Here is a 27,577-nt window from a genome sequence, read left to right on the forward strand (position 1 = left end):
TCATTGGTTTGTTGGAAAATTAACTGGGGTAATGTATGTAAAGGGCTTAGCACAGACCCTGGCACACAGTCTATGCCAGGGATAAAGACCTCATTTTTGGACCATTTCTCAGTCCACTGTGGGTCCTGGCCTGGGACTGTCTAGGGAAAGGGAACTTGGAGATGCCCCCAGGGCAAATGATTAGGGCTGCCTTCGGACCTCCCAACAGTCTCCCTCTATAAAATAATTTCTTTAGATCTAGAATTTACTAATGAATCAATAACTCTGATTCCCCCTGTAGTCTCAGTCTCCAGATAAATGTCCTCCTGCATCTCCTGGTTAGATGGTGGAAGGGGTGAGTGTGTAGTGTGGGCAAGCCCCAGTCAGCACCCGGAACAGAGGCTTGCTGCTATCCATGGTGCTGATGACTTTCAGGCCAGCTTCTCACCTTGGAGGTGCAGCTACTCAGGGACTAGAGCAGCGGTCCCCAACAATTTTGGCACCGGGGACCAGTTTCGTGGAAGATAATTTTTCCACGGCCCAGTTCCTAGCAGGCCGCGGACCGCTACCAGTCCATGGCCCAGGGGTTGGGGACCCCTTGACTGGAGGGAATGTCTGAAACTTCTGTGTGTGTGTGAATGCATGTGTGTACATCTGCATGTGTGTTTGTGTGTCAAGGGACCCAGATCAGATAGCAAGTGACCTCAGTAAGGTGACTTAGGACTCCTCCCTCAATCCTGCAGGCACTGGGGACCCTAAGTCAGGCTGAATAAGAAGGTGGCTGGAAGAAGAGTGACATCATGAGATGACTGCACCAGCCTTCAAGGAATTCCCCTCTATGCTTAGAGAACCCGAGAAGAGCCAATTCCCACTCTTTCCAGTGGCTGGGACTGGGCAATGCCTTGCTACAGCAGGCTGTGGGGAGCACTTCTCTCTTCTTCCTCTAGGGGAGAGCCAAGCAAGAGATGGCGCCCCGTCACCTCTTCTCAGCGTCCTCTAGGCCTTGTCTTGGAGCAAGTGAGAGTCAGCAGGGTGTGACATAGGGGCTTTCTTCACTTGCCCAGGAGATTTGTGATCTGTCTTCTGCCTCTGTGTTTGGGGTCTAGTGGACAGACAACTGCAGGGCTGAAGACTGTAGTTTCTCTTCCTTCCCCCCTCTTCTGGAGGAACCCAGAACTCACTTGGTTCCTGGGCTGGGCCCCATGTTTTGATTCAAGTCCCTGCTGGTGTGGAAGCAGGCCCCAAGACTAGCCTGGCTTCCTGTGGCTGGGACCCCCTCACTGGGGGCTGCCAGCATCCCCCCTGGACCTGGGAATCTGGGCTGGGTCATTCTGATCTGATGTATGTCTGGGAGGACACCTGATGTCCCAAACCAGCAACGCTGAGACCCTGCCCATCCAGCCCCAGATCACTTTAGACATGGGCTGTAGGCGGGTTTGGTTTCACTCTTAGCTATTCCTGTGCCAGTCTGTCCCTGATTCCTGCCAGGAGCTCCTCAAATGCTGGGAAGCTGAGGCTACACGAAATAGACTCTTATCTCTCCCCATCCCCATGGCCACCTCTGGAGGCTTGCTTTTGGGGGCAGGGTTCCTCTACCCCACACTTCCTCTAATAGTTAAAAATTTTTTTTAGAAAACCCCAAAGGGCTTCATGATCTATTAACAGGCTGTAGCACAGACCCAATAGCTAGGCTGTGTGTGTGTCTGTTTTGGTGACTGTGAGAGATATTTTATATATGGTTATTTTTATGTATGTGAGATGTGACTCTGAATGGGGCTACAGCTACGTGTTCTCTCTGTGTGATTGTGTGTGTGTGTAAGAGAGCTGTCTCCTTGGGTGAGACTGTGTCATACCAAAGAACGAGTCTCAATCTCTTTCTCATTCTCTCTCTCTCTTTCTGCTTTGCAAATGCACATTTATGTGTGTAATCCCCACTTATTATGTGCTTTCCTGAGGACCTGGAGTGTGATTTATTGGGTGTGGTTGTGTGTCCTTTCCCAACGTAAGCTACATCTGTGTACAAGGGCCTCGGCTTGTGAGCGTGCACGCGTGGCGCCATGCCCATCATGTAAGGACCTGTGTCTCTGACTCGCGGTACCATGAGGCGTGGATACGCCAGTGTCTGTGGGGATGTGATCCTGATATCGTGCCAGAAACCAGCTCCCTTCCCCCGACCAAGTTCCCGACTTTCCCACCTGAATGGCAAAGTTGTTTCTTTGAAACGCTTCCAGCACCTGGCTTAATAGACCTTCCTGTGAGCTTATTCCCAGTTCCGCACTGCTCCCCAGTGACTGGGGACCTTTTGTCAAGCACATATGAAATTAAGTGAAATAAAAATCATATTAAAAATTATTACCATCTAACAGCCATTAGTCTGCACACTGCTGTCAGCCTGTGATGGATTCCTCACTTACTTCAATGAATGTTCTAACGACAGTGATAAAATCACTCAGAAAAAATAGAATAAACTATTAACCCTCTCCCCATTGACACTTGTTTTTCTTTGAGAAAAATACAATAAGAGATCTTGGTGGAAGAGGTTGAGCCACATGTGACTCTTCAGATGGAAAAATGAGCTGGGTGTGGGGCGCTGGGCTTTGACCTCTGCATTTTGGGAGAGAATTTTGCTCTAGAGTCTAGACATCAGCCTTAATTTCTGAGCTCTGGGTTGAGATTTGGGTTCTGATTGACTCTGAATTGTTCTTTCTGGTCAGGTAGGGCCTAGTTCTTGTATTTTAAACTTTAAACTAGGTTAATTTATTTAGGAAGATTTATTAAGCCTCTACATCTGATGGGAAGGCCCAGGTGGACATTAATGTGTATCTGAGCTGAGGCAGTGACCAAGGGGATGGGGAGACCGGGCAGATTAGAAAGATGCTCTAAAGGTAGAAGAGACAGGATTAGCTAATGGGTTTTATCTGCAGTAGAGAGAGTGAGGTATCACGATGTTCACTGTCGAAGTGTCTAGAAGTTGGAGGACATTATTCACTGAGATAGGGAACAGACGGTCCTTCTTAGTAGGAGGGAAGAACTCAGTGATGAGTTCGTTGAGTTTGGGGGGCCTCTGGGTACCCTAGGTGGCTGTGGAGAAGGCTGCTGGATTCCTGGGTCTGTAGCCCCAGAGAAGGTTTGAGCTGGGGAGACAGATGCGGGCATCCCTGGCACTCAGGTTGGGAGAGAAGCTAGGGGGTGGATGAGACCATCCAGGGAGTGTGTGGAGAGAGGAGAGTCCCAAGGACAGTACATTGAAGACAACTGGCCATTGAGAAAGTTCTAGCAGGAGACAGAGAAGGAGTGGCTGGGGAGGAGGGAGGAGTAGAGGAAGGTGTGATGTCACAGAGCTCAGGGAGAGAGAGTGTTTCAAGAAGAGGTAAGTGGTTGGTAAAGTGAAATGTTGCAGAAAATCAGATAGGAGCTGAAAAAAGTTCATGGTCCTGTGGAGGTACTGGTGACAATTCAGAGGTGTGGGAGGAGGGAGAGGGAAGTCAGACGCAGATATACACTCACACACAGAGCCCTCTTCCCAAAGACAAGGTCCTTGACATAACCATTCGCTCTGGCTCAGTTTACCCAAACACAGAGCAGAGGACCTGCGGACCTCTCAGAGCCCCACCACCATGACCTGAGATGCAGGCTCACTTTGTTCCTGTCTTCTGGGCTCTGCCTTTTCCTGTAGGGACACGGTGTGGTGTCCTGCTGGTGTCACTTGGTGACCCTCAGAGGTAAAGGCATGTGAGGGAGGAGCTCCTACCCCAGTTCTTGGGACCCTAATGGTTCACAGGTTCTGCTGGTTCCTCTGGGGGTGGGATCAGGGCTCCTTGGGTGAGGGTATGGGGCCTTGAGGAAGCTAGCGGTGCATGAAAGATGATTCCATGAGGTGTGAGGAGGGAGCTCTCTCCTGGTGGATGATCTGTCCCCTCCTCTCCCATCCATGAGGCTCGGTCTCCCCTGTGCGCTGAGAGATCGGAGTCCCTCCGCCTCCCCCAGAGTCCCCTTTGTGGGAGAGGCAGGCAGGGCATACGCTCTTCACAATGAACATGAGACACTTGAGGTTGCAGGAGGAAAGGTGACCCGGCTGAGGTCACACAGCCATCCAGCGCAGAGCGGGGGCCAGGAGGCGCTATTTGGAGATGACAGCTAGGACACTTCCGGCTAGGCTGGAAGAGGCAGGCTGCTGGATGTCCGTCTCCCTCCCCTTCAGCAGGGGAATGTTCCCTGTGCCATTTTTGGGGGCAGTGTGGACTTACATTTGCTAGAAAAATCAACCAGGGAGGATGGATGATACGTCAGGGCCTCGCCTCTCCTGAAAACGTGACATGCAAACATGTGCACGTGGCCACACCAACGGGACTCAAATACTTTCCCAGCGTTGTCCACTTTCCCCCTTTTTGTTTTTTAGGGCTGGGATGATGTCTGCCCTTTTGGATTCAAATACCCAAACCAATTCTATTTGGCTTAAGCTCAAGGGGGATTTTTTTCTCAAGGACCAGAGTGTCTTGCAGAGGCCAAGGACAGGAAAAGCAGCCTGGGAACAGGGGCAGAGAGCCTTGGGGGTCTCAGGCGGCCTCACCCTCCATCTTGTTCTGTGTCTGGAGCCAAATGACCTGTTAGTTCTCTGTGTGCCTCTGTTTTATTCTTCTCTCTGCACTTGGCTCTCCCTGCTTCTCCATACCTGTGGACAAACAGGGCTGCGTCCTGAACTCTGCACTTTCATGTCGCCCGGGCGAGCCTTGTGTCCTGAGCACAAATCTCACATTTCTGGGCCTGAGAACCCAGTTGGCCCGATTGGCCCAGGCTGGGTCAGGTGTTCATCTCTGATCCAATCAGCTATGGCTGGAGCCACATGGTGATAGTTATACTGATGACAAGGATGATGATAATGACGATAATGGCAATGATAACAGCCAACATCTACTGAGTGCTTACTACAAAACTTTAAGTGCTTTATGTGTATAATTCCTCCAATTCATGCTACACCCTGTGATGTAAGCGCTGTAATTATCAGCCTCACTTTACAGATGAGGCACAGAGAGTTTAAGAGACATGCTCAAGGTCACACAACTAGCGTGTGGCCGAGCTGGACTTGGAACCCAGGGGACTGATCCTAACATCTGAGCGCCTGGCCTCTATGCAGTACTATACGGTCTCTTGAACACGGCGGCCAGGCCCATCCCTGGAAGGGCAACTTTTAGAATAAGGGCGAGCAGGACAGACAGCTCTGGAGTTGTCTGCTACATTCAAGCTCATAGACAGTCTGTTGCAAAGATCAAAGAGGCATGGGTGGATGTCAGAAGTGGGGTGGCCTCCGGCATTGACCAGAGGGGCTGGGCTTAGGGAAAACTGGGCAGGCGCCAGCCTGAGACCCCCATAAGGAGACAGGCTTGGCAAACTGCAGGTGTCAGCGAGGTTCAGACCTGGGGGCTTCATGTACCCTGAAGCTCACGGGTACACCCTGGAGTGGGGTGGGGCGTGAGATTCATGGGGCAGCCTTGGCTTCCCAGCACCGCCCCAGGCATGAGGGCCCCTGGGTCTGCCACTTGGTCAGGCACTCCCCGGCTTAGGCCCGTGCAGGGTGGAGCCCCCAGGGCAGCTGTGGGAGGCTGGGGTCAGCCGGTGCTGTCACTGACAGGCAGCCCCACTCCTGGTCCACATCACGCTCTCCTGAACACAGCGCCGAGGTCGACCCCTTGTTCCAACTTACTGGCCTATCTCAGCCCTATCTTCACGATGCATGTGTTTTCAGGTGTCCAAGGCCAGAGTGTCCTTGTGGTGTCCTTCTCATCCCTGAGGAGTCAAGACAACACGATGGCCTTAGAGTCAGAAAGGCCTAGACTTGAATTCTGGTTCTATCATCACCAGCTAGGGGAGCCTAAACCAATTTCTTCTGGGCCCGTTTGCCCAGGGATAAAGTGGGGATGATGAGACACCTCCATGGGAGGAGGGACTCGGGAAATGCACACAAAGTACCTGCTACAGAGCCAATGCTCAATACGTGCAGCTAATGTTGTTGGAATCAATCCTTTTGTCCAAAGCTTAAGTTGTTCCCCTTCCATTCCCAGAAACACACCTCTTGTCAGCTTCTCTGCTCTATGTGGCTGGTAGCTTGGCTCAAGGGCTGAAGTCTTCTGTGAGATGCTGAGCAAAGAGGCTTTGGCGGGGAGAAGCTTGTGTCCCTTCTAGATGGCGTGGTCTCTGGAGAGACGAGCTGGCCACAGCCCATTCCTGATGCCCTGTGAGGACCAGCTTCCTGAGCAGCCCTGCACCCCGATGGCCTCTGGGCAGCTACGTTATCCTCCTATTTCAGACACAATAGCATCCCCACCATTCTCTGATGGGAGGGGCTTGCACACCTGGCTCCAGGCAAAGCACATGTCCTCTCTCCACATTGGTTTCTGGCCCCTGACCCACAGTTTCTTGCATTAATTTCCTGGAGCTGCCGTGTCAAGTACCACAGACTTGGTGGCTTAAAACAACAAAATTTATTCTCTCAGTTCTGGAGGCTAGAAGTCTGAAATCAAGGTGTCAGTAGGGTCCCCACCGCTGGAGGCTCTCGGGAAGAATCCTTCCTTGCCTCTTCTTGCTTCTGTGGGTCTCTGGCAGTCCTTGATACCCTTTGTCTTATAGCTGCATCACTCCAGTCTGCCTCTGTCATTACATGGCATTTGTCTCTCCTCTTTTTATAAGGGCACCAGTGAAATTGGATTAACGGTCCACCCTAATCCAGTATGGCCCCATCTTAACTTGATTATATCTGCAAAGTCTCTAGTTTCAAATAAGGTCACGTTCACAAGTACCACTTGTGTTAAGTGGTGTTAACACTTCATCATACCTTTTTGAGGGACACGATTTGACCCATAGCACTGTCTAAGAGGGTCCCTGAGACCCTGACAATGTCCTACTGAGGACCAGGGGCTGTGGTCAGAGGGAGGAAGGGACCTGGGAGGCAAGTACAAAGGGGGAAGCTTGCACCTCGGGAAGCAGGGGCTGGGTTAGGAGTGAGAGGGAGTGACCACTACCCCAAGAACCATTTCAGCACTGGGACCTGAGTCCCATCACAGGAGGAATGGTCAGAACTGCCAGCCCCAGGGCTGGGACAAAGCTGCCCCTTCTGGCTTGGAAAAGTCATTATACAGAGGTGATGACCTCATCTAAGACCTTGGCCTGAGTATTTCTGGTGGTGTTTCCTGAAATGACTTTGGGGTCCAATAATTAGACTGTTCCTGGGACTGAGGTCTCCTGGGCAGCTCCCCACTCATTCATTCATCAGATATTCCCTATAGGCCTACTATGTGCCAGGGATTGCAACTGGCGCAGGGGATAGCCTTGCGGAATAAGACATCAATCAAACCACCCCTCCAGTAACCACTGCTAAACAATAAGTGATGTGCGCACGCGCGCACGTGTGTGTATCTAATAGAATACCTAATAGGGAGGCCAGATTTTGATTGCAGGATCAGGGAATTTAAGCAGAGACCTAAGGGATTAAGAAAGAACAAGGAAAGTGGGGAAGGGAAGATTGGGCCGAGTATTCTAGGATGAGGAGAGAACAGAGGTTATTTGAGATGGGGCTGTGTCCATCAATGGGAATCTTCAGGCAGGTGACAAGGGTCTAAGGGAGCTGTCAGGCGACAGTCGGGTGAGCCTGAGGGTGTGACCAGGGACCCATCAACAGGGTTGCCCCAGGTGAGGGAGACTCTGTCTAGCTTTGGGCCCGGGTCACTGTCGCAGGAGGGAGGAAGCACTAAGCCAGGGACGGGTGTCAATCCTCCTCAACCCTGTTCCCTTCCTTTCACGTCAACGCATGTTTATTGAGCATCTGCAGGGGATCTAATGAGGAGCCAGAGCTCTGGCTGCACGGGAACCAGAAGGGGGGCCGTGCTCAGCGGAAAGCTGGAGTGCTGGGCGGGGCAAGGCAGATGGGGACCTGGCATAGCAACAGGGCTGACTCAGCGGGGAAGGGACGGCTTCAGGGTGCCCCCTCCCGCGGAGACCTCACAGATGGTGATAAAGTACCTCTGATCCTTTGAGTCTCTGGATCTGCTTCCTAACCTGACCAGGGTTGGCTCAGAGACTGCGTGGGGCTGAACTTGTAAAGTCCCTGAAGTTGAAAGGGACAGCAGAGCAGGGGTTGCACAGTGGGACTGAGAGGTGGGACAGTGGCCCTTCCTGGGGGGCTGTGCGGTCATTGGGTCCCATGCGGCCTGGTTATCCCGACTCAGTAAAGGGGCGGAGGACTTGGGCCAGACACTAGAATTGAGCTGGTGGGAAATCGCAGTGGCTGACAGAGGCTGCTGGGAGGGGAAGGGAGAGCTGGAGGGGTGTGTGTGCAGCAGGAAGATTCGATTTGCAGGGGAGTTTAACCGTCGCACAGGGCTCTGGGAGGCCCTGGATTCTGCTGCCTTGAAGGGCTTGAGGCTTGATTCCCACACACCTGAGAGGAGAGCATGGCTTTGCACCCCCAATCCCGGGACCCAGGCTTCAGGATGGTTCCCATTCTCCTTGACCATAAACGGTACGATGGAGTCAGGTCTGGATTGCGCCTGATCTTCACCCCCCTTTGACACTGTGTGACCTGGGACAAGTTCTCGGCCCTTTCTGATGAATTTTCTCCTCTGTAAAATGGGGATAGTGCCATTTTGTCCCCAGGAGTTGTGTCTAGAACAGAGCCTGTTGGTAAGTGGTAGGTGAGTGTGTGTTGGGGGTTGGGTACTCCTGGGTGTGTCTGAAGCACCAGGGCCTGTATCAGTGGCCTTGAGGGAAAGGAGAAGGTTGGTGTAAATAGGTTGAGGGTGAGAGACAAGAATATATCTGTCATCTCCAGGCCCCATGAACTCACATCTGAGCCATGGAGAGATGGTGTCCAGGCAGGAGCTGAAGGACCATTTTCACCAGGGAGGCTGGTGACTTGGGCCATTGGTGATATCACAGATGGTGATAAAGTACCTCTGATTCCTTGAGTCCCCGGATCTGCTTCCTAACCTGACCAGGGTTGGCTCCGAGACTGCGTGGGGCTGAACTTATAAAGTCCCTGAAGTTGAAGGGGACAGCAGAGCAGGGGTTGCTTTCCCCTTGAATCTGCGTGAACCCCGCATAGCGTCTGCTCATTGAGGGCTGCAGGGGACACAGGGGTCCTTTGGTGCCAGGAGGGCTTGCAGCCTTACTGGCATCAGGGCAGCCCCTTGGCAGGGACAAAAACCTGACCAGGGTAGAGCAGAGGAGTGCTGTGGGTGACTTCACACCCGAAGCCCCACCCCGGAGAACCCCAGAGCTGCCAGTGTGCTTATGCAGGGGTGGAGGGGCGTGCAGAGAAGTGTGGGCAGCTGTCAGGGGTCCCTGAGGTGGCGCTCTCCCCCCAGCACCTCTTCGGATTCAACTCAGGATAGTGGGACACTCCAGGGCCCCGCCTTTGGAAGGAGCGGTCTGTCCCAAGCCAGGCCTTGTTCTCATTGGCTCTAAGCCCAGGGGGTGGAGCTTATGGGGGATGACATCCTGTGGACCCCCAGGCTGTGCAGAGTTAGTTCATAAACACCTTTACGATTTTGGGTACATTCATGTACTCCCCGTGTGATTATTTTCTTAGTACGTATTACAAATTGACCTTTTTCTTGTACAATAATTTATCTTAAGAGGAAAATTTACCTCACTCTGGGAGACACTCTGGTTATAAAGGATTCCAAGTCTAGCCCTGGACACTGACGAGCTGCGTGACTTGGGGACAGTCCTAATCACTCTGTGCCTCGGCTTCCTCATCTCTTCATCAGGGATGGTCATGACTGTACCCCACAGGGTTTTCTGAGGATTAGATGAGTTAAAATATGCAAAGCTCAGAACAATACCAGACCCGTTGCAAGTGCTATCTATGTCTTTGCTATATTATTATCATTGCTGTTATTAAGTGGGAAACCAGCATTACTTGCTATAAGTGGAGGCAACTATAAAAATAAATATAATGAAAATGCAACAGGGTTATTAAATTCCAGCCGGTTCATGCAGCCTGCAGAGGGCTCCCAGGCTGGGCCCTGCAATCTCTGTTTAAAAGAGCGAGTTGTGGTGATGGAGAGGCGTTCCACAAGCCAGTGCCAGACAGACTTACTTGTGGACCTGAGCAGAAGATCTGAAGACAGTTAAAAGGAAGACAACTTCCCCACTAAAAATGCAGTGGGCTTTACTGCCCACCAATAGCCCGCATGGTGCCCTGGGAGTCACCATGGCAGTGGTCAGGGCTGGGCAAGGAGGACAGACAGATGCTACAACCTGGGCTCAGCTCCAGGGTTTTGCCGTTTGCCAGCTGTGTGGCCTGGGCAGATTTCTCCACCTCTCTGAGCCTTAAGTTCCTCACCTGAAAGGAAGGCAAACCAGGCACCCCTCCTAGGGCTGCTGGAGGAGCGGTGAGATGAAGGGGTCAGGGCTTCTCACAGTCGCGGCCAAATTCCCAGGCTCTGTGTCATCTTCGGTGGGGTGGGGAGGACTTAGGCCCACATCTGGGCTGGAGAAAAGCCAGGAGGGCAGCACTGAAGGGTCTAATTTTCAGACACCAGTGGGTCAGGCTGTTTTTGCACAAGCAGCTCTGGGTTCACGTATGATTTTGCTGTTTTCAAAGTCTGAGAAAGCCAGCGGAGGGGGCCAGGGCACCTTGGTGGCCTACGTGCTCTTCTGCCACAGAGGGGCCACACAGGCACCAGTGGAAGCTGCCTAACGAGTAGCTGAGGTGGCAGAGGCAGAGCAGTGAGATGTGACCTGGAGGAACCCGGGGCCTGCCCAGGCCGCCCAGTGTGGCCTCCTTGTCAATTTGCTAGTGACCCTGTACCAGGCTCTTAACCTCAACGCTTCAGAATCTCCATCAGTAAAGGGAGGGGAAGCACTGTCACCTGTGGACCTTAGGAGGTCCAAAGAGGCAGCTCAGGGCTTGAGGAGGGAACCGGGGTTCAAGGGCTGGCTCTACTGGGATTTGCTGTGTGACCTTGGGTGAGTCCTGTGCCATTCTGGGCCCCAGTTTACACGTTGGTTCCCAGGGGTTGGTCTGGCTGATCCCCATAATCCCAGCCTGGGGGTGCTGGGATTCTGTGGCCCGCAGATGGAGAGCGATGTGACAGAACAAGGTTGAGCGGAGGAGAATTCCTGCCTGGAAGGTCCCTCTAAGCAGCTGCCCTGCACGGTCTGGGGGGCCTGGGCCGGGCAGGGAAGAGGAGACAGTGTCCAGACAGCTGGGCTTTGGTGTCGATCACACCTGGTATGAATCCTGGCTCCGCACCTGGCCCTGTGTGACCCTGGACATGTGTCTCCTCCATCCTGAGCTTCAGTCTTCTCATCTGTAGCACAGGGGAGATGGCAGTACGTGTGACCATGACACCATGGGGGGAAAGAGTTGGGCACAGTGTCTGGCTTCCAGAGGGCTTAGTAAGTGATGGATAATAATAATAATAATATTGATTAGGATTGTGTTTTGTTGGTGGTCTTAGTAGGGTTGTGCAGATTCAAAACCAGGGGAGTGGTGGGATAACACAAAGGTGGGGAGGCCAGGGCAGGCCCAGGTTCTGGGAGTGGAAGGGTTAAGTCTCCATGGAAACAGGCATGCATTATTTACACAGCCTAATGAATAAAACATTTATGTGGTAGGCTAATAAATTCCCTCACACAAAGCAAAGTAAGCTATGATTTAAATATCAGTCTCTGCTGGCTGGCTGAGTTATGGAGGCTGCTCAGGGAGACCTTCTTGGTTTTACACCTCCATCCACTGGAGGGAGGGGGAGGGGAAGTGGAGGGAGGGAGGGGGAAGGGGAGACCCTCCCTAGGAAGTGGCTTTCTGGGCCCTCCAGACCCCAGGCCTGAACGCCTTGCTGCCCTTGCTGTGGCTCTGACTCTCCCCACCCTCAGCTGCGGTGCCCCAGGGAAACTTTCCCCAGAGCCACGGAGGGAGGATTGGGTGACAGGTGGGGCTGGTCCCTGCCCTGGGACTCGCCTTGTGGACAGAGGCAGCCAGAGGTAGTGGCAGCTTGCTACAGTGTCCTGGGAGCGGTGGCTTTTCTGGGTTTGAGGGGCTTGGAGATTGTTGGGTAACAGGAGCGCACACTCGGAGGCTTGGGGCCCTGCCTGGTCCTCCCAGAGAGGGGGGCGGCATCTGGGCAGTGCAGCAGGTGCTGGGACAGCTGGGGAGCTGAGATGGGGGGTTGGGATGGGTGGACGTAAACAACCGAGAGGGGGGCAGGGGGCTAAATCCAGTGTCTGGGGAGATGGAGCGCCCCCGCCCCTTGGCCTCTGCTGTTCTTGTCTCTCATCTCTCTGCAGTTTTATCTCACTGCTTTCATCACCTCTTTCATTTGTTTTGCTGTTTCTGCCTGTCTACCTCTGTCTCTGTCTCCTTCTCTTGCTGTCTCTCTCTTTCCCTTCTTCCTCTGCACTTCTGTCTCTGTCTTTCTCTGACTCTCTAGTGTTTTTCTATTTCTGTCCCTCTCTCTATATCTCTTTTTCTCTGTCTCTCTCTTTGTGTCTCTCTGTATCTCTGTCTCTACCTCTGCCTCTGCATTTGTCTGGGTCATATTCTCTCTCCATCTCTGGTTCTTTACATGGCTGTCTCTTTCTGGGGGAATCTCACACGGCAGGGAGAGGGGTCCCGTGTGCTTGGATCAGGATATGTGAGGCTCCCCCCTGGGGCTCTGAGGAAGCCTGGTTGTGTAGGAGGGGCCTCCTCAGGGTCTGAGGGGTTGAGCATTTGTCTGAGGAACCCTAGGGAAGTGGGCTCAGGGTCCACCCACACCACTGTGATGGGGGTTCCATTGGGCCCCCTTAGCTGGCAGGCCTTCTCAATTCTGTCCTCGGGAGAGTGGAAGCCACCAAGTGGAGACCTCCCCTGGAGAAGCCTGAGAGGGGGGGTTGACGCTTTGAATAAGCTCCTCACGTTGGAGCTTGACTCCTCCTCTTGGCCACTCCCTGGGGAAACCGTCCTTGGCAGTGGTGCTGGAGTGAAACCCAGTGGCGATGGAACCACACGCCTGGGGTGGCCCTCCCTCTCCAACCGCTTCCGCTTCCTGCCACCACCAGGGCCCAGGTCTCCAACCTCTCAGGGGCTGCTTCCCAGGGCTCCCAGCCCTCCAGCTGCATGGCCGGTCAGGCTGCTTTCCCCCGTTCTAGTCACCTGGTGCTACGTAACCAATGACCTCAAAACACAGGGGTGTAAAACAACCATTTTATCATGTTCATGATTCCCTGGGTCGGGAACTCAGGCAGACACCAGCGGGTCAGGCAGGGCACCGAGGAAGTGGCCCTCCTCCTCTGATCCCTATGTCTGGGGCTGGTGACGCTGGAACGGCTCGGCTGGGACCGCGTGTCTGAGGCCTCACACCGTCTCTGTGTGGCATCTGTGGGGGCTGAAAAGCCCAGGTGGTTGCTTTACTCACATGTCAGGCCCCTGAGCTGGGATGGATGGGCAGGGATCTGGGCCGGCATGGCTTGCTCTCTCTTTGGGCTTCCTCAGAACGTGGCCGTCTCGGGGTATATAGTTCAACTTCCCGCATGGCACTGGCTTCCCAGAGTGAGCACTGCATCATAAACTGCCCTTTCTCTTAAGTCTAGGCCTGGACCTGGCCAAGCATCACTTCTGCCAGACTCCATTGGCCAAAGCTGTCACAGACCAGAAGCTATAGATTAAAAGCAACCAGAGAGACATGTCCATCAGTTCAAAAATACAGACTTTATTAGTTTTTAATTCAAACAAACTGTATGAAAAATGTATAAGGCAATTTGGTGAATATAAACCTTGATTAGATTTTATCATAGTAAAAAATTATTATTAATTGTTTAGGTGTGATAACGGTATTTGGTCATTAAAAAAATCTTGTAGAAATACAACTGAAAGAACAAATGAGTTGATAACATGTCTGGTATTTGGTCATTAAAAAAATCTTGTAGAAATACAACCGAAAGAACAAATGAGTTGATAATATGTCTGGCATCTGATTCAAACTTAGCTAGGAGTCAGGAGTGGGAGTTATAGATGAAATAAGACTGTCCATGAGTTGAGAATTGTTGAAGCTGGGCATGATTATATTGTTTACTTTAGTATAATTTTGTACAGTAACATTTTCTATGATCAAAATAGAAACGTGGAATTTTCTGTAATGAACTTGAGTTAACATTTTTTTTTTAAAGTTTTAAACAAAACAAATCAGTAACTCCTGGTCGTCTCTCTCTCAACCTAGCAGGCCACATTCAGGATGCCTAGGCCACCCCAACCTGACTTCCACATTTCTTGTGAAAAGACTTCATACCTTTCCAAGGATCTTTATTTATTCTTTCCTTTACTGACCACCCACCCAGGTGGACACTGCCCTGCTGAGATAGTTGCTAATAAATTTCCTAAATTTCCAAGCAGTTCTTATTGAATCAAGAATGAGGGGCTCCTGTGACAATGGCTAAATTTGCTGAGTACTTACTGTATGCCAGGCACCTTGCTGAGCACTGGCTGTGCACTTTATCCTTAATACCATCTATCCTTACTAAAAAGATAAGCTGGGATTTGAACCCAGGTCTATTTATATCAACAGCCATACTCATAACCACTAGACCATTCTGCCCCAGGTATGGAGCAAGCAGCTTGGATTCCCACTGGTGTGTGTTGTGGAGGGGGAGGCTTCTCAGCCAAAAGGTAGTGGGTGGTGGATAGTGAATGTGGTCAGCCATGGGAGGCACAGGACCACTGCATAGGCCCTGGGAGGTGGGGAAGTTAGGAGTCAGGAAATGCAGCTAGCCTGGAATCCAGATGGGGGCAACTGGTAAGAACCAGGAGTCTTCAGGGGGTCTGTGGGCCCAGACACCCCACAGCCTAAATGGCTATGGTCAGCAGTGGATGAAAATGGTTGAAAGGTGACTCCTAGCACAGGAGCCAGGCACCTCAGTAAAAGGAAGCAGCCAGGAGCGTGAATGTGGAGCTGGAGGAGAGAAGGTGGTCCTCCATTAGGTCCAGAACTCTGCCCAATGGCTGGGAGCTACAGGCCTAGGCTGAGGTCTCCCTCATCACCCAACCTCCCAGGTCTTAAGGTTCAGAACATGATTTGGACACAGGTTGCTTCTGGATTCGGAAGGTACCTCTGTGCATCTGTTTGCTCAACCCCAGTCTTATCATTCTAGAAGTGGGCAATGCTGGTCTCAGAAAGCAATCATTTTGAGAGATGGAATGATTTTAAAGGAAATTATTATGTTTAACCACATCTTAAATGGAGAAAACAAAGGAAAGTTTAAGTATTAATTAAGAATGTTTTGCCCTTGACGTCCAAAGAAGGGCCTCTGGAGTGTGGAGTTCCAGAGTTTGGAGAAATTATAATGGTAGAAACATGACTAAATGGAGGGAATAAAACTCATTTGGTTAATATTCTCAATGGATTCACATCTTTATAGCTATAAAATAGCCATGTGGCTGACAGGGTCTTGGTCCTCCAGCAGGGTGTCAGGCCTGAGCCTCTGAGGTGGGAGAGCCGAGTTCAGGACATTGGACCACCAGAGACCTCCCGGCGCCACATAATATCAATCGGTGAGAGCTCTCCCAGAGATCTCCGTCTCAATGTTAAAACCCAGTTCCACTCAATGACCAGCAAGCTCCAATGCTGGACACCCTATGCCAAACAACTAGCAAGACAGGAACACAACCCCACCCATTAGCAGAGAGACTGCCTAAAATCATAATAAGGTCACAGACACCCCAAAACACACCACCGGGTGCGGTCCTGCCTACCAGAAAGACAAGATCCAGCCTCATCCACCAGAACACAGGCACCAGTCCCCTCCACCAGGAAGCCTACACAACCCATTGAACCAACCTTAGCCAGTGGGGGCAGACACTAAAAACAACGGGAACTACGAACCTGCAGCCTGCAAAAAGGAGACCCCAAACACAGTAAGTTAAGCAAAATGAGAAGACAGAGAAACACACAGCAGATGAAGGAGCAAGGTAAAAACCCACCAGACCAAACAAATGAAGAGGAAATAGGCAGTCTACCTGAAAAAGAATTGAGAGTAATGATAGTAAAGATGATCCAAAATCTTGGAATAGAATGGAGAAAATACAAGAAACGTTTAGCAAGGACCTAGAAGAACTAAAGAGCAAACAAACAATTATGAACAAAACAATAGATGAAATAAAAATTCTCTAGAAGGAATCAACAGCAGAATAACTGAGGCAGAAGAACAGATAAGTGACCTGGAAGATAAAACAGTGGAAACAATTACCACAGAGCAGAATAAAGAAAAAAGAATGAAAAGAACTGAGGACAGTCTTAGAGACCTCTGGGACAACATTAAATGCACCAACATTTGAATTATAGAGGTCCCAGAAGAAGAAGAGAAAAAGAAAGGGTCTGAGAAAATATTTGAAGAGATTATAGTTGAAAACTTCCCTAATATGGGAAAGGAAATAGTCAATCAAGTCCAGGAAATGCAGAGAGTCCCATACAGGATAAATGCAAGGAGAAACACTCCAAGACACATATTAATCAGATTATCAAAAAGTAAATACAAAGAAAAAATATTAAAAGCAGCAAGGGAAAAGCAACAAATAACATACAAGGGAATCCCCATAAGGTTAACAGCTGATCTTTCAGCAGAAACTCTGCAAGCCAGAAGGGAGTGGCAGGACATATTTAAAGTGATAAAAGGGAAAAACCTACAACCAAGATTACTCTACCCAGCAACGATCTCATTCAGATTCGAAGGAGAAATTAAAACCTTTACAGACAAGCAAAAGCTAAGAGAATTCAGCACCACCAAACCAGCTTTACAACAAATGCTAAAGGAACTTCTCTAGGAAGGAAACACAAGAGAAGGAAAAGATCTATGACAACAAACCCAAAACAGTTAAGAAAATGGTAATAGGAACATACATATCAATAATTACCTTAAATGTAAATGGATTAAATGCTCCAACCAAAAGACATAGACTGGCTGAATGGATACAAAAACAAGACCCGTATATATGCTGTCTACAAGAGACCCACTTCAGACCTAGGGACACATACAGGCTGAAAGTGACGGGATGGAAAAAGATATGCCATGCAAATGGAAATCAAAAAGAAAGCTGGAGTAGCAATTCTCATATCAGACAAAATAGACTTTAAAATAAAGACTATTACAAGAGACAAAGCAGGACACTACATAATGATCAAGGGATCAATCCAAGAAGAAGATATAACAATTGTAAATATTTATGCACCCAGCATTGGAGCACCTCAATACATAAGGCAAATGCTAACAGCCATAAAAGGGGAAATCGACAGTAACACAATAATAGTGGGGGACTTTAACACCCCACTTTCGCCAATGGACAGATCATCCAAAATGAAAATAAATAAAGAAACACAAGCTTAAATGACACATTAAACAAGATGGACTTAACTGATATTTATAGGACATTCCATCCAAAAACAACAGAATACAATTTCTTCTCAAGTGCTCATGGAACATTCTCCAGGATAGATCATATCTTGGGTCACAAATCAAGCCCTGGTAAATTTAAGAAAATTGGAATCATATCAAGTATCTTTTCTGACCACAATGTTATGAGACTAGATGTCAATTACAGGAAAAAAAAAAACTGTAAAAAAATACAAACACATGGAGGCTAAACAATACGTTACTAAATAACCAAGAGATCACTGAAGAAATCAAAGAGGAAATCAAAAAATACCTGGAAACAAATGACAGTGAAAACACGAAGACCCAAAACCTATGGGATGCAGCAAAAGCAGTTCTAAGAGGGAAGTTTATAGCAATACAGTCCTACCTCAAGAAACAAGAAAAATCTCAAATAAGCAACCTAAACTTACACCTAAAGCAATTAGAGAAAGAAGAAAAAAAAACCGTAAGTCAGCAGAAGGTAAGAAATCATAAAGATCAGATCAGAAATAAATGAAAAAGAAATGAAGGAAACATTAGCAAAGATCAATAAAAGTAAAAGCTGGTTCTTTGAGAAGATAAACAAAATTGATAAACCATTAGCGAGACTCATCAAGAAAAAAAGGGAGAAGACTCAAATCAACAGAATTAGAAATGAAAAAGGAGAAGTAATAACTGACACTGCAGAAATACAAAGGATCATGAGAGATTACTACAAGCAACTATATGCCAATAAAATGGATAACCAGGAAGGAATGGACAAATTCTTACAAAAACACAACCTTCCAAGACTGAAGCAGGAAGAAATAGAAAATATAAACAGACCAATCACAAGCACTAAAATTGAAACTGTGATTAAAAATCTTCCAACAAACAAAAGCCCAGGACCAGATGGCTTCACAGGCAAATTCTATCAAACATTTAGAGAAGAGCTAACACCTATCCTTCTCAAACTCTTCCAGTATATAGCAGAGGGAGGAACACTCCCAAAGTCGTCTACGAGGCCACCATCACCCTGATACCAAAACCAGACAAAGATACTACAAAAAAAGAAAACTACAGGCCAATATCACTGATGAACATAGAGCTGCAAAAATCCTCAACAAAATACTAGCAAACAGAATCCAACAGCACATTAAAAGGATCATACACCATGATCAAGTGGGTTTTATCCCAGGAATGCAAAGATTCTTCAATATACGCAAATCAATCAATGTGATACACCATATTAACAAAATGAAGGATAAAAACCATATGATCATCTCAATAGATGCAGAAAAAGCTTTTGATAAAATTCTACACCCATTTATGATAAAAACTCTCCAGAAAGTGGGCATAGAGGGAACCTACCTCAAAATAATAAAGGCCATATACGACAAACCCACAGCAAACAGCATTCTCAATGGTGAAAAACTGAAAGCATTTCCTCTAAGATCAGGAAGAAGACAAGGATGTCCACTCTCGCCACTATTATTCAACATAGTTTTGGAAGTCCTAACCACGGCAATCAGAGAAGAAAAGGAAATAAAAGGAATACAAATTGGAGAAGAAGAAGTAAAACTGTCACTGTTTGCAGATGACATGATACTATACATAGAGAATCCTAAAGATGCCACCAGAAAGCTACTAGAGCTAATCAATGAATTTGGTAAAGTTGCAGGATACAAAATTAATGCACAGAAATCTCTTGCATTCCTATACACTAATGATGAAAAATCTGAAAGAGAAATTAAGGAAACACTTCCATTCACCAGTGCAACAAAAAGAATAAAATACCTAGGAATAAACCTACCTAGGGAGACAAAAGACCTGTATGCAGAAAACTATAAGACACTGATGAAAGAAATCAAAGATGATACAAACAGATGGAGAGATATACCATGTTCCTGGATTGGAAGAATCAACATTGTGAAAATGACTACACTCCCCAAAGCAATCTACAGATTTAATGCAATCCCTATCAAACTACCAATGGCAGTTTTCACAGAGCTAAACTGTGAAACAAAAAATTTCACAATTTGTATGGAAACACAGAAGACCCTGAATAGCCAAAGCAATCTTGAGAAAGAAAAACAGAGCTGGAGGAATCAGGCTCCCTGACTTCAGACTATACTACAAAGCTACAGTAATCAAGACAGTATGGTACTGGCACAAAAACAGACATATAGATCAATGGAACAGGATAGAAAGCCCACAGATAAACTCAAGCACATATGGTCACCTTATCTTTGGTAAAGGAGGCAAGAATTTACAATGGAGAAAAGACAGCCTCTTCAATAAGTGGGGCTGGGAAAACTGGACAGGTACATGTAAAAGTATGAAATTAGAACACTCCCTAACACCATACACAAAAATAAACTCAAAATGGATTAAAGGCCTAAACGTAAGGCCAGACACTATAAAACCTTTAGAAGAAAACATAGGCAGAACACTCTATGACATAAATCACAGCAAGATCCTTATTGACCCACCTCCTAGAGAAATGGAAATAAAAGCAAAAATAAACAAATGGGACCTAATGAAACTTAAAAACTTTTGCACAGCAAAGGAAACCATAAACAAGACAAAAGGACAACCCTCAGAATGGGAGAAAATATTTGCAAATGAAGCAACTGACAAAGGATTAATCTGCAAAATATACAAGCAGCCCATGCAGCTCAATATCAAAAAAACAAACAACCTAATCCAAAAATGGGCAGAAGACCTAAACAGACATTTCTCCAAAGAAGATATGCAGATTGCCAACAAACACATGAAAGGATGCTCAACATCACTAATCATTAGAGAAATGCAAATCAAAACTACAATGAGGTATCACCTCACACCTGTCAGAATGGCCATCATCAAAAAATCTACAAACAATAAATGCTGGAAAGGGTGTGGAGAAAAGGGAACCCTCTTGCACTGTTGGTGGGAATGTAAATTGATACAGTCACTATGGAGAACAGTATGGAGGTTCCTTAAAAAACTAAAAATAGAACTACCATATGACCCAGCAATCCCACTACTGGGCATATACCCTGAGAAAACCATAATTCAAAAAGAGTCATGTACCACAATGTTCATCGCAGCTCTATTTACAATAGCCAGGAGATGGAAGCAACCTAAGTGTCCATCGACAGATGAATGGATAAAGAAGATGTGACACATATATACTCAGCCATAAAAAGAAACGAAATTGAGTTATTTGTAGTGAGGTGGATGGACCTAGAATCTGTCATACAGAGTGACGTAAGTCAGAAAGAGAGAAAAAAATACCGTATGCTAATGCATATATATGGAATCTAAAAAAAAAATGGTTCTGATGAACCTAGGGGTAGGACAGGAATAAAGACGCAGACGTCTTTATTGAGAATGGACTTGAGGACACGGGGAGGGGGAAGAGTAAGCAGGGACGAAGTGAGAGATGGATGCTCTCACTTATCATTTGCATTGACATATATACACGACAAATGTAAAATAGATAGCTAGTGGGAAGCAGCTGCATAGCACAGGGAGATCAGCTTGGTGCTTTGTAACCACCTAGAAGGGTTGCATAGGGAGGGTGGGAGGGAGACGCAAGAGGGAGGGGATATGGGGATATATGTGTACGTATAGCTGATTCACTTTGTTATACAGCAGAAACTAACACACCATTGTAAAGCAATTATACTCCAATAAAGATGTTAAAAAAAAAAAAAAAAAGGAATGTTTTGCCCTTAAGGCCAAGGTACACAATGGACATTCTAATGGTTGTGTCCTGGGGTCCACTTCCCAGGCCAAGATCCAGTCTCTAGGTACCCTCAACTTTCTTCTCATGGACCCCAATCCTTGCTTTGCTTTCTACTTTCAAACCTATAGTCTCTCTTCCAGAACTGGGTTGTCTTACCTCCATCTGTCCCTTTCTTAACTGCTCCCAAAAGAAACGTCTAGACTGTTTTGATGCTAAAGGTTTTATTGTTTATCTTTGTGGAGATGTTAAGTTTCCAGAATCCTCTAGAACCTTCTGTTTGTGGTTCCTCTTTCCTTCTCTGAGGTGGTCGCCAGACTCCTGCTCACCTCTGGCATCCCCAGAGGAGGAGCTTAGCGAACCACCGCATCCTCCACATCCCCACCCCAACCTTTTCTTAGGGTGTTTATGACTCTTTTCCTCCAAGAATGCTTCTCCACTCAACATGTCAGGAAATTGTTCCACGCAGGGCATGGCACTCAGGGGGTTAACAGGGGTGAGGCTGCGCCAAGGTGCCCCGAATTCAGCTCCTGTGCCCATGGCCCAGAAGCATACTGTGAGAGTTTGCATGCAAAGATGGCCATCGGCAATTCCTCCCATCCCTGCATGCACGTGCCTTCATCCCATCAAGAGATGGAATCTGGTTCTCCATCCCTTGAAGTTGGGCTGCCTGATTTGATTTGACCAATAGGATATGGCAGAAGGGAAGAGGCCTTACAGCATCCACAGAATCTCAGAGAAGAACCAGCTGCCACGGAAATAAGTGCAGGTCATCCTGCTGGGGGATGAACCACCACATGGAATTAAAACTGAGGCCCCAGCCCGCACTGTGAGTAGAGCGGCCCAGCTGTCCTAGCTGGCCCCCAGCCAGCCCCCAGGCATTCGGGCACCCCCAGCCGAGGCGCCGGCTGTGTGAGTGAGACCATCTTGGACCTTCCTGCCCCAGTCATGCCACCCTGGCCAACACCGTGTGGGCAGGGATGAGTTGTACCCCTACCCTAATTCCTGACCCCCAGAATCATGAGAAATGAAGTGGTGGTTGGTTTAGGCCACTAAGTTTTGGGGTGGTTTGGTATGTAGCAATAAATGATCGAGATACATACATTTTCTGCTCTGTCTCCAGGCCTCTAGAGTGTTAGGATGTCCTAAGCAGTTGAGGTCAGAGGTCAGCTGGCCAGCACTTGGAACCCTGAGGGAGGCAGACAGAGGTCAGCGTTTCTGGAGATGGTGTAGCTAAGCAGAGCCTGGGCTTTGGTGACAGACTCAACTTCCTGGCTCTGCCACTTACCAGCTATGTGACCTTGGGCATGGCTGAGTTTCTTTCCCCAACTGAAAATGGGGATAATAATTGTGTATCTCTCTAGAGCGGCACTCTCCAATAGAACTTTTTGATAACGATGGAAACTCTATCTCTGTGCTGTCAGATTCAGTCGTCACTACTCATGTGAGGCTGTTGACACTTGAAATGTGGTGAGCCCGAATCAAGAGGTTCTATAAGCATAAAATGCACACATTTGTATGAAAAAAAGAATGTGAAATATCTCATCAATACTTTAAATATTGATTACATACTGAAACAATATTTTGTATTATTTGGGTTAAATAAAAAATATTATTCAAATTAATTTTCCCTACTTTTACTTAAAAAATTATGTATGTGGCTCACATTATATTTTATTGGACAGAGCTGATGTAGAGTCTTCAGAAAATTAAATGTGTGTAAAGTGCTTAGCGCAGCACCTGGCAAATGAAAAAACCTCAGTAAATGGTATCTATTACTTTTGTAAATATTGTCTTGAGTAGGTGGAGGCCGGTGTCTGGGTTCCTGCAGGATGGGCCCCACTTTATGGGGCAGAGGAGGGGAACTCACATTCATTTAAGCAACTATGTGCTGGTGAATGGGAGGGGGTTTTACTCAGGCCGGGCCATTCATTTAATGGCTTGAGGAGGAGATATTATCCTCCCCATTGGGCAAATGGGGAAACTGAAGCTCAGAAAGGTGACGTGACTTGCCCAGCTGGTTTTGTGACAGAGCAGGAGTTCTTGACTCTGGCGATCGGGGTTCTGCCCCAGTATCTCTGTTTGCCCTGGAGGTGATGTGCAGCCCCAGCACAAGCCCCCTTTCTCCTCTTCCTCTTGACCTCCCCCGGCCCTGCCACCTGTTGCATCTCCTCTCTGAAGCCCAGGGCCCCCAGCCTGTCTCCTGTCTCCTGTCTCCTTCCCTCCCTCACTACTCAGACTTCCAAAGGAACTAATTTCTTTCTCCGAGTATAAATGGACTCTTTCCCACAAAGACACCACATATGTCGTTTCATTCCTTATTTGTTAACTTCATCAAACAAAGTACAATTCTCTGGCACTAATGTCAGTCTCCACAGCTCATTGGGTTTTTTAAAATAGTAGAAGCACAGCCCTCATCTCCCAGCCACAATGAGGAAGACAGCCTGTACTCCAGCCAGCGAGAAGAGCGCTTTACTTCTCACCCCAGAAAGAGCCATAAAACACGCTCAGTGCCAGAGCACGCACCCATTTGACAAAGACAATTTGATTTGTCCACGGCTTCTAAAATATTCATCCCACTTTGATGGACTATCGTTTTATAAATATAGATTATCATTAACCGACACCGGCGGTGCGCTGCTGGCCGACCCAGCGCCACGCCACTGGTTCGGGATGAAGACGTCCAATAAAAAAAAGCATTATCTCTGTCTGCAAACCCTGATCTGTATCGTTTGCCTCATTTGCAGTGCAGGGGTCAGTAACTCACGCTAACTGCCTCTGTTTGTGCATTTCACGGCCTGGCCACCCCTGCTGGGGAGATTGGCAGGATCCTTCTCAAGTTTGGACCTGGGGAAGGAAATGAGGCGATTGGGGGAAGGGAAGGGAAGAAAAGATCACATCGAGAGGGCTGTGTTTCTGGAGAGGCAGTGAGGTGGAGTGGCCACGGCTACGAGTTTTGGATCATGTCAGACCCAGTTCCACTACTTACTGGCTAGAAGACCTTGGGCAAGTGAGATAAACTCTCTGAGTCTCAGTTTTCTCATAGGTGAAATGGGAATCACTGTCATATCTCTCCATAAGGCACTTCAGCACACAGTCAAGGTTACTGTGATGACGATGTCCTTTGCGATAGCCTCGAGCCCTTAAACAAATTGCTTGACCTCTCTGAACCCCAGTTTCTCCACCTGTAGAACAGTCTCAATAACACCTACATCCAATGGTTGTAAAGATCCGATGAGCTAACGCATCCAAAGAGCTCAGCACATTAGATGTACACCCTGAGCCCCCATGAGGGCCATTTTGTTTCAGCTCCATGGAAGCCAGACAGAGAACAGTGAAGGGTTCATCCCAGATAGCCATGTCTCCAACGTCCTTGCTCTGCGAGGGCTCAGAATGCGTAGAGGGTGAGTCTGGAGCAAAAGGTGGCTCAGGGTGTCGTGCTGAGATGAATTCAGTTCTGTTCTATAAGGGTCTCTTTTCTGATCCTCTCCTCCTGAGCATTCTGGGTCTTGTGGGACCTGAAAAAGAGATCGGGGTGGAGTAGCTGAGTTTGCTAGACATACGCCTTGGTGCTATGTTGCCAGGGAATGCAATTCAAGGTGGAATTAAAGATTTGCCTGGCCTTGGAAACAAAACTTTGTCTGCAGCGTTTCCTCTTACATTTAGCCATTTGAAAGAAATATACAACCAGGTATGGGGAAAAAAAAGCAATTGCAGAGAAATCTCCGATAGAATGTAGCCTGAGGGAGAAGAGAAATAGAAGGGCAAGTGTGGAGTTGAGAGCAGAGAGCAAACCTCTCTTCATCCTGAAAAGGAGTAGGATGAAAAACGGTGAAATGAACTCTTGGATTTAAGCTCTAACCAGGGCCATAGATGAGGCGGGTGCCCTAGAACATTCTGGAGGGTCCCAGTGTTGAATCCCCTGCTGCTTCCAGAAGCAGGCAGGCAAGATGTGTGCTGAGGCCTCAGCCAGTGGGAAGACAGCCTGGGGCACTCAGCCCCAAAGTTTATTTAAGTGAAAAAACCCACCCGGAGACGAGAAGAAGTGTTACACCACTGTCAAGTTTTAGACGTCGCCATCAAGCAAAAAAAATTACATCCCGTCCTGACGAGCGACTAATCAAGGCATGGCAAACGGTCCTGCAATAAATTACTCCGGCAAGAAATAAACCACACAAACAGACCGATGATAATAAATGTAAATTATTTCTCTGAAGAAATTTTCTTGGTATATGAGTAATACGAACCATCAGGAAGGCGTCTTCCTTAACATTAATTACAGAAAATGACAAGTGAGCTGATGACTGGGAAGGCTCATTATCTGAGAACATATTCACAACTTTGCAATTTGCGCGAGATGTACTCCGGCTAAATTAATCTCCCTTCTTTGCATGAGCCTCTTCTAATTTTCATGTTATTAACAGGTTTGCAGTATCAGTCAGTGCTTGTCACTCTAATCAGGTTTCAGCATGTTCGCAAAAGCGAAGCGTCATTTATAAGGATAAGCCCTCATAATGGTGCTTGCTTTCATGTGGAGAATTCTACAAGGCTGCTTTTAATAAGGTACTTTAATCATCTCCTTTGCTCAACTTTTGGCCCCACTGTTCCTTTATGAAGAGTCATTAAAAGACTTTGAAGTTCATCAGGGAGGAAAAATTCATGACATTGTTCTGGAGAGGTTGGGGATTGTTCTGAGAGGAAGCCTGGAAGGAGTCAGGGGTGAGAGTGTCCTGTTGGCTTAGAGCCTGGTCGTGGGTGACTAGGGGCGTCCTGTGCTCATCGTCCTACACCATGTAACACCCTGTAGTGTTATTGCTGAGCCAAGACTCCTCTGGTCGAGTTCTGGGCAGGTGAGAGGGGCTCAGGGGGTTGTTTAGAGAAAGTGCCAGCCTGGTCAGCACTCCGGACAGCCCCCAGCACGTGGCCTCCGCTGAGAAGGACTGGGAGGGCTCTGAGGGCTTTAGATCTATTTTCATGGTCTACTTTGCTTTGGAAATTACTGACTCTTGGGAGTCAGACTGATTTCTCTGAATCCAGAGAGTCACTGTCACTTTTTCATGGGTTTTTAGTTCAGAGGAGAACGCTAAGTTTTCTATTCCAACTGGAGTATCCATAGGGTGCTTTGAACCTTAGTGGGCTTATAGACCAGATTAACTGGCGTGTGTGTGTGTGTGTGTGTGAGAGAGAGAGAGAGAGAGAGGGGGGGGGAAAGAGAGAGAGGCTGTGCGTGCGTGTGTGTGTGTGTACAATAGGTCTTTTTGCTGCATGGCTCACAGGGGCAAGACGGGGCTCATCCTGGAATCAAGGCTCAGGTACACCCCTTTTCCCTGCTAAATTCCTTCAACAGCCCATGAAAATGTCCTTACATGTTTCCATCACCAGAGGTGCACGACTATTAGTTTGCCTCCAGTGCTCCTTGGTGGCCCCTGACAGGCTCACTGCTGTCGCAGAGAATCCTTCTTGATGGGGCAGCTCATTTCCTAGTGGACAGAGTACTAGACAGAGAGGCAAAGACAAGTCCTAGTCCTACCTTAGTCACTTTCTCATTCTGCGACCTCGAGCAAGTCACAATTTTCTGGCACTATCCATATAACTTTTTAAGGTTTTCTCCAGCTTGGACTTTTGTGATGATATCTGTTGAAGCCCCCTCCTTCCATCCTCTAGGCAATGGTAGAGATGGTTGCCCTGTGTCTCAAGGTGGCAACATGATCAGAGCTCACAAAAGAATAGTCTTCTTGTTCCCTTAAGTGTATTTCTCTCGCTGTAGGTGTGGGATGTTCATGGGGGTGGCAACAGTGTGGTGTCCTGGGCTCTGTGCTGGCTGGGGTGATGTCAGCAGAATCTTTTGCTCAGATCACAGTGGTCACTCTTCTCGGACACCTGCTCCCTGAGGCACAAGGTTGGGTCCCCAGAGCTATATTGATGCTACTTGGGCCCACCCTCTGGCCATAACCGGTTGGACCACAGCTCAGCAGGTCAGAGTCTCCCCTCTGTGAATCTGGAATTGGACTAAGGGAAGGTCAGATAGTGGTGGAGGATAAGTGGATCTACAGTGTGGGCGCTCAAGAACAGTGGGGCAGCCGTCTTCTCCCACGCGGCCTGGAGAAGGAGCAAGGCTGGCATACAGGGAGGGAGAACGAAGAAGCAGAGACAGGAGGCAGAGAAAGCCCAGTTCCAGATCCTCCTGGACACCCTTGGGTTCTGTGAGATATCCCGTCCTAAAACTCTATCTCCTTTTCCTACTTAAGCTCACATTTCAGTGTGTTTCTGTTAATTTTTGAAAATGCATTTTTAAAAAATTTATTTATTTATTTATTTTTGGCTGTGTTGGGTCTTCGTTTCTGTGCGAGGGCTTTCTCTAGTTGCGGCAAGTGGGGGCCACTCTTCATCGCGGTGCGCGGGCCTCTTCACTATCGCGGCCTCTCTTGTTGCGGAGCACAGGCTCCAGACGCGCAGGCTCAGCAATTGTGGCTCACGGGCCTAGCTCCTCCGCGGCATGTGGGATCGTCC

This window comes from Balaenoptera ricei, chromosome 6, assembly GCF_028023285.1.
Source record: "Balaenoptera ricei isolate mBalRic1 chromosome 6, mBalRic1.hap2, whole genome shotgun sequence".
NCBI classification, from domain to species: domain Eukaryota; kingdom Metazoa; phylum Chordata; class Mammalia; order Artiodactyla; family Balaenopteridae; genus Balaenoptera; species Balaenoptera ricei.